The sequence below is a fragment of the Lepidothrix coronata genome, unplaced genomic scaffold (assembly GCF_001604755.1).
Source record: "Lepidothrix coronata isolate B3197 unplaced genomic scaffold, Lepidothrix_coronata-1.0 Scaffold26, whole genome shotgun sequence".
Lineage (NCBI taxonomy): Eukaryota > Metazoa > Chordata > Aves > Passeriformes > Pipridae > Lepidothrix > Lepidothrix coronata.
In genome coordinates, this window is record NW_016690206.1 from 2,528,440 (window position 1) to 2,536,500 (window position 8,061).

Below are 8,061 nucleotides of genomic sequence, written 5' to 3' on the forward strand. Positions count from 1 at the left end.
AAAAACAAACAAAAAACCCCAAGTTCTCTAATTCCTCTCTAGCTTTAAAGATCAATATAAATCAGAAAGAATGCTATAACACAACTTTATGGGAATTCGGACCTTTTCTTCTTTAGTGGTCTGACATGATGTTTATGGGTCCCAAAATAATAATTTTATATTCCAGCCAAAATAAAAATCTGACATCAAAGTTACATTTCTCTTCTGATTCCTACACTACTACCGTATGATCTTCTAAAGACCTTTAATAACACATAAGTCACAAAGCTTTGTACTTTCTATAGTGCACTGGTCCTACATAAACTTCTGTAAAAAAAAAACCCAACACATATATTGCCAACAGAGATCTTCTGTTAGCAAGATTATGATATTTCACTTACTCAGTAGCATATATGCAATCACACTTCAACTGAGGTGGACATTTTTCCTCTTTTTTTCTCTCTTTTACAGGTCATTGAGCCAAGAGTATACACAGCATATATCAAAATGATTTTTTTTTTAAATTCTCTGCATAGTTATTTTCTCTCTCTCCCCCTGAACTCAAACATTTGAATTTGAATACTTGTTTCTTGTTACTTCGGTAGTATGATCTCATACCTTAAAGTGGCAAAAAACACTTTGAATTCAGTGGTTATTCAGAAACTTTTCGTGATCACAGAATCACAGAATACACTGAGTTGGAAGGGACTCACAAGGATCATTGAGTCCAACCCTTAGCCCTGCACAGGACAATCCCCAAGAGTCACATCATGTGCCTGAGAGTATCACACAAAGGCGTGTTGAACTCTGGCAGGTTGGTGCTGTGATCACTCCCCTGGGGAGCCTGTTCCAGTGCCCAACCACATACAGTGCTTTAGACCACTCTTGAAGCTCATATCTATTAAGAATCTGGAAACTGTATGCAAACTAAATTTCCACAGGCTTGTTTGCTGATTTTCTTTATGATTACACCTAAAATTAAAATAATAAACTTCCTCAAGGAGGTTTCAGCAACCTAGGAGCCTGATAGTGAACTTTCTGACCTAGGTCCTCGGTAACACAGTTTGGTTATAAGTAGAGGCTACAGTTTGGTAATTTTTTGATAAAGAGAGTGCAATGTATTTTCAGATATGAGATCAGACATGATAACTTTCTGAAACAAAATTAACCATTTTAATAAAAAATGAAAATATTTAACAGATAATGTCTATTTGTCTTAAACAAATAACCTTGATTAAAAGTAGCATAAAGCAACATCTGCAGTCACTGCAGGAGTGTAATTTCTCTTAACATAGCAAATTAGTTTTCCACAGAAGGTATATTTCAAACACTAATTAATTCTATCTTCTTGTCTTAGCCAAAACCCATTCCTGACTATGAGTGACATAAAATGGTGATAAGCCCTGTAAAAACCTGAAAAACATGTAAACTGTGGGATTCTATGAAACAAAGTATATGACACTAAGAATACAGAATGATTACAAAGGACATCACTGATGTAGAAGAGCTGTATGAAATTACAGTAGTAAAGAAAATTCAATCACAAAGAAACTGGATGCACATTTGATAATACCACTCATTAAGCAAAAGTGTCCAAGGAAGCAAGATGTCTGAAGCTAGAAGTCCACGCTCCGAACATGTCTAAACTTCTATTTAAAATTAAGCACAATAACATAGAAGTTTTTACTTTAGAGACAAAGCAAAAATAATCAACTTTGTCCTTGCAGTTTTCTCACAGCTGCTCTTTCTTATATTCTACCATTAAAACAGTTCAGCATAATAAATTAAAAGGAATTCAAATAATTGTCTAAATTTTGAAGTCAGTATCACCACTTGTAGCCTTAAATGGCTGGCAGATGCAGTAGCACAGTTTCTCTTTCATTTGTGGCATGTTGCCTTCAATTATAAGAAGAAATGCTACATGTTAGTTGTTTACATCAGAAAGTGACAGTCTCCACAGCACAGGGATAAAATCATTCTTTTCAGTGCTCAGCGTGATCAGCCTGGAGGCAACAGCTGCTGTCATTTCAGCTGTTTGTTTTAAATGTGTGCTTTTTGGTACCTCAAGATGACATTTCTTCTTCAAGCAGAGCCCAAAGCTCACAAAGTCATCCTCCAATGTAAAGATATAAATTCCTACCTGGTACTAAACTAAATAACCACCCACATGCTTCATCTGGAGGTGGATGCTAGTGAACTGAATCTAAACCACAGTAACTCACTTTCTGGTTTAGGGTGTTGCAGCGTTATCTTGCACTATCTGTTTCAAGCTAAAAAGGTGTGGGGGAGAATAAATACACAAAGCCTATGATTATCTTTTCTACAAGAAGGAAATCTCTTTTATGTATCATATTTGAATACACAGATCACTGCCTTATTTCACGTCCAAGAAAATGCTACCTGAAGCCTGTAGGAAAGGATACATTTTTCACCATCCAGCTCTCATCACTGCTAATAATCAGTTCATTTGAACAGAATCTCCCCTGAGGAACATCTAGAATTAATTAGAACTGATTGAAGAGTGCAAACCATAATTCGTTGACGATTTAGCGTACATATCTTATCAGTTAGGTCCATAATAGTGGTGGGGCATATTATTTGTTTGTAAATACTTGGACGGCTACCATTTCATTTATAAAAAATGCTGATAACTGCTGAGGGGCTTGTGAATTTCTGCAAACATTTTTATTAATTTCCATATGTATGATGCATTATTATTCCTCATTCATTATTCCTCAGCAGTTATTTTCTTGTACGAATTTAGGCTGTCTAATGACTGAGCAAATACAATACCATGTGATTTAAGGGACAAATTGCATACCAAGTATACTGAAGAACAAACCATTAAAGATATAACCACATCAAAATTTCCCACAGAATCTTCTGGATGGTATGTTCACATTGCACAGCCAAGATAAATTAGTGTTGCAGGTAACACACTGTCAGGAACAATTGAGAATGTTCAGGAAACTACAAATATTTTTCATTCTTGTTATGTACTATAACATTTATCAATGTATGATGTGCATATATGAAGAGACTTTGGCTTTTTAGGGGAATAAGTTTTGGGGCAACAAGTGTAACCATGCATAATGCTGTACAGGAGTGCAAAGTCTGGCCTACAATAGATAAATAAATGGCTAATAATAGTGATAACGATAAGTAAGCAGCTAGTAAAGGCATGCAGAGAGGACAGTGTTGTTTCCACTATAATAAAATGCTCTTCTGTACAATTCAGAAGCTATTCATAAACAAAGCTTGACAGCCTTTAGACTAGCAGAGATATTCCCAAATATTAAATATTAATGTTTAGATGTGCTGTTAGAGTTGTTCTCTGTCTTTTCTACAAGACAATGAGGATGACAGAAACCAGCTCATGAAGACTATTTTGTTGCACTGAAGATGCATAGCTATTCAAAACACAAGGGGCTGGTAATTGCCTACAAACAGACAAGCCTCCACTGGTAGCTACAGTAGGAAGATCTACAACATTATTCATTTAAATAGACTTTTGTTTTCCCTGGTCACAGCCCCAGATGATGCAGCATGAGGGAGTGCATGAACAATGATCTCCTCCCTCCTTCCCTGCATCAACTATCTCACTCCCTTTCTCCCACAGCCCACAACATCTAGCTGGTTCTGAAAGCAACCACACTGATTCCGCTTGCTAAATATTGAAATAATAAATTTTGGGACTCATGTAAATTACAGCATCTGCTAGTTGGAATCAATGGACCAGAAAAGGAGGGTGGTAACAATATCCTGACAGACTATAGATTAATGTCATCGTACTGTTTAAACTTCATCTGTTCTATGTTCTTCAGAGGTTAAAAAAAATTGCAAGCTAAGATAGTAATATCATCTTACTATGTTAAAGACACCTATTAGTCATGTCCAAGGCAAATAGGGATTTATGACTCAGACATAATTCTTCCAAATATGCCTGCTGTTCATGAAAGGCAGAGATATATGACTCAAAAATAACACTGAGACAGGAATAATTTTACACTTCACTTTGCAACATTGACTTTCCTCCAGAACTTATAGCAAAAGCTCCACGTTTTATGAATAGGTTTCTGCCAATACTATAGATTTATTGCTACAGCTTCCAAATCAGGTGAATTTCTCAGTCAAACAGCAGAAGAATAATTTCAGATAGAGAAGAAACATGTACATCATTGTTTGCTAAACAACTGTACACAAATTGCATAGAATCATAGAATTATTTAGGTTGAAAAGACCTTTAAGATCATAGAGTCCAACTGTTAACCCAGTACTGCCAAGTTCACTGCTAAACCATGTCTACATATCTTTTAAATACCTCCAGGGATGGTGAATCTGCCACTTCCTTGGGCAGCCTGTTCCAGTGCTTGACCATCCTATCAGTGAAGAATATGACATGCTCCAGACCTTTCACCAGTTTCATTGCCCTTCTCTGGACACACTCCAGCATCTCAGTGTCTTACTTGGGCCCAAAACATAGGATTCAAGATACAACTACACCAGTGTCGAGTACAGGGGAACAATCATTGCCCTCGTCCTGCTGACCACACTATTGCTGATATCTCACGCAGCAGGTGTTATGGCCTGATTTACAGTCCCCATTTTGTTGTAACAATTTTCTGTTGTGATTTAAGTACATTCCCAGGACCTTTCCATAAAGAATCTTCCAAATTCTAGTTTGGTTCTCTCAGAGGAATGTGCATTTCAAGAGTGAAATGAAAAAAGTAGATGTAGGGAGAGATACACAGCTGCTGTTTAGGTCTGAGGGGTAACAAAGCAGGAATACTTTCACCAAAACTGTTGTAATCAGGACCTAGCACCTGTAATGTGATCTCTGTGGCAGCCCCTGACCCCTGGAGACCTGGGCAGACTGCTGAGAGCGCAAGGGGACGTCCTACATCCGCCTTGGTCTGCTTCTCATGTCGTAGAGAACACATCTGCATGGCAACGAAAAAACCTCTTCTGAAAGTTGTTTCCATTAAACTCAGGTCATACCTTTAAGAGGGGCTTTGCTCCTTTTTAGAAAACACAAGTTTGCGACAGCTTCACCTTCTAATAAAGGCAAGTGTCTTGGTTTCAGATGCCAGAAATTATAAAGTTCACAGATCTGCTTTTCCCTCAAGAACAATTTTCAGTCCCTCTTTTTAACCAGCTTCAACCACTCATGAGGGGTAGTCCCTGAAACACAACCATACAACTGTGCCCAGCTGACATCTTTGTTGTACAGTACACTTGTTGGATTCAGATAACAACTATTCTGAGAATTAAGAACATTGTTATCTAATAAAATTTGAGGAAAGTTTAACTTTATGACCATAAATTAACACTGTTATTCTTTTTTCTCCCTCTTAAACTGTTGTTTTTCTTAAAAAAAACTTCATTTGTCCAGTTAAGAAATACATGAAAGTGACCTCACAGATCTGAGGAGAAAACATACAAAGTAATACCAAGAAAGATCTCATGATGTGGCTTAGGGGCTAAATTTTGGGGTTTTGTATTTCCATGTCTCCTTGACAAGGAAATCTTTAACTGATGTACATTAGCACAGCTCTTAAAGCTTAGAGATAAGCAAATAGTTGCACTTGCAAAAACTCTATTCAGTGTGTTGTTTTACATAAGGTGTTCTAGAGAAGCTTACTATTTCAGTGATCTAACACCAAATATAATCCTCATCTGTGACAATGTTTCACAGGTCTACACCAGTTTTAGCCCACGATGAAGGCTAAAAGTTGGTGAAAGGGCAGAGGTCTGCCTTACAATCCAAGTAAAAATCATGATGACTGAGTTCACCATCACTGACTGTATAGATTGACCAAAGTGCCACAAGGTCCTCAAATTGCTCAAACTGTCATCAGTGATGAGAGAAGCACATCAATCTTCACTGCAGAGGTCCATGTCAGCAGCCTTGTTGGTGCTTTGCAGCCTGCACTGCCCCCTTTTGCCCTGCCCATCCAGGTACCAAATAAGAGGGAACAGGTCAGCGTTTGCCAGGGGTCTCCCCGACATTTGGGAGCTGCCTGGATTCCCAGCCCTCAGCTCCCGCCATGGACCTCCCCGTCCCGACTGCCTGTCTTATCCCAGCACCCACCCCATCACCACAACCCACTGCCTGGCCAGACATCACCAGACAGCAGTCCCCAGGCCTCAACCATGCTCAGCTCACTGAGGTACAGCAGGCAGCTGCCAGCACATGGCTCACAGTGGTTCTTGACATTCCTGGAGCAATTTTCTTTTCCCTGTTAAGTTCTATCTCATCTACTACTTAGCCAAACTCAGAAACGTCACATTTTTCACAACAAAGAAACAGTAAGCTTTGCATCCTCTCTGAGCTTGTTGTGGTGCTGATACCTCTGCAATTTACTGGCTGACACCCATTTAAACCAGTCCTCAGCAAGCCCAGAATTTTAGCAGGCACAGCCAGGCCTGTATTGACCTCTCATAATTTTGTAGGTACAAAGAAAGATACTCTCTGTCATCTGAGCCTCCTGTCTGTGACTAGCAACATCTGCAAAAAATCAAAAATCAAATTTGAAATTCTCTCATCCACAATCAGTCAAAATAATGTGCCAAAATGCTTGAATTTTTCCCTTTGCTAACGTAGTCAAATATTTGTTATCATAGCATTAGCGGTTGCCAGAATTCAGTATCAGCTTTCCTTCCAAAATCTCAAGACTGTCTTAAAAGTGATGACAAAAAAGCATGGCTCTGGAGTTCTGCCAATTTCTTTCTTAAAATGAAATAAACCACAACAAACCTAAATGAAAACTCAGGATAAATTTTAGTTATATTTTCAATAGATCATATGACACTTCAGGGCCTAAAAGTAAATTAAAAACCAGCAACACATTTTCCCAGAAAATAACCTACCTGAAAACCTGAAAATTTCCCAGAAACACAATTCCAAAAGGAGCAGGTATGGTTTAAATGAAATACAAGAGTAACATTAATATCCTGGAAAGAAATCAATGCTGTTTTTTTGCAATTTTTGCAATCTTCTTATCTAGAATCACCTTTTATAGTCAATAATGGAAGTTACAGAAATCTCCTGGTCATCACTCACATGAAGAAGCATGGGAGGACACAAAATTTTGCGTACTTCCACTGAAATAGCTCAGAGTCCTTGCTCTGTTTTTCAAAGAACATGAACTTAAAATATCTCACTGTGACAAACTAAGTATATGTCACTGCAATACATGTTCCAAGTTTATGATGAACTGTAAACATTTATTTAAAACCTCTTCAGGGTCTTGCTTTGGGAGAAACCACAGTAGCACATTGTGGTCTATAAATTCAACAAGCTCTGTAACTAGCAATTACAGAAGATAAAATGCAGTGCCTTCCTCCATACTATGTAGATGCACAGTTTCTGAATGCCTTTCTCTTTCCTACAACGTATTTGTTTATCCTAAAAGATGCTATTTGCATTTACTATATTCATGTCCTACAAATAAAAGTTTAACTGAATCCATTAATTGACTTTTTTCAGCAAATAATCAGGTTCCCAAATGTTATACAATATGGCTGTTCTAAACAAACTTTATTTTTATTACTCAGCACTTTTTTTTCTGTAAGTCCCCAGGACTCCTGAAATCCTGTGCTACACTTCCTTCAACAATCTCAACTTCAACAGGAATCTTCCAGCTACTGTGTAATACTATAAAGTGATAGGAGCTATTAAACACCCAATTAACCATACAAAACTATTCTGCCTTCCATCTTCTCTCCAACACTACCTGCCTCCATCTGTTTCTCCTTCCATGCTTTTTGATGGTGCAAATTAGGATACAGATAATTTTTTAAAATTAGTGAGAGGAGAAGGAAGACAGAGAGGAAGATTTCTAAAAAAATCCCATACTGGGGGTACAAATGGAAAAAAAGTAGTTTGTCTGTTGCCTGCCTGAAAGGCTTTTATCCAACTAATTTCCTCACTGCAGGGGGAAAGTAAAATTGGCATGCACTTCTCTGGCAAGTTGTTGGAGCCTGAGTGCCCTGACTGTCAGCCCTCCTCTTCTTCCTCCAGGCTGACTGCCAGCTTGTCGCTGCCTGTTCTGGGGAAGCTGGGAATACAGAAATCTTGTG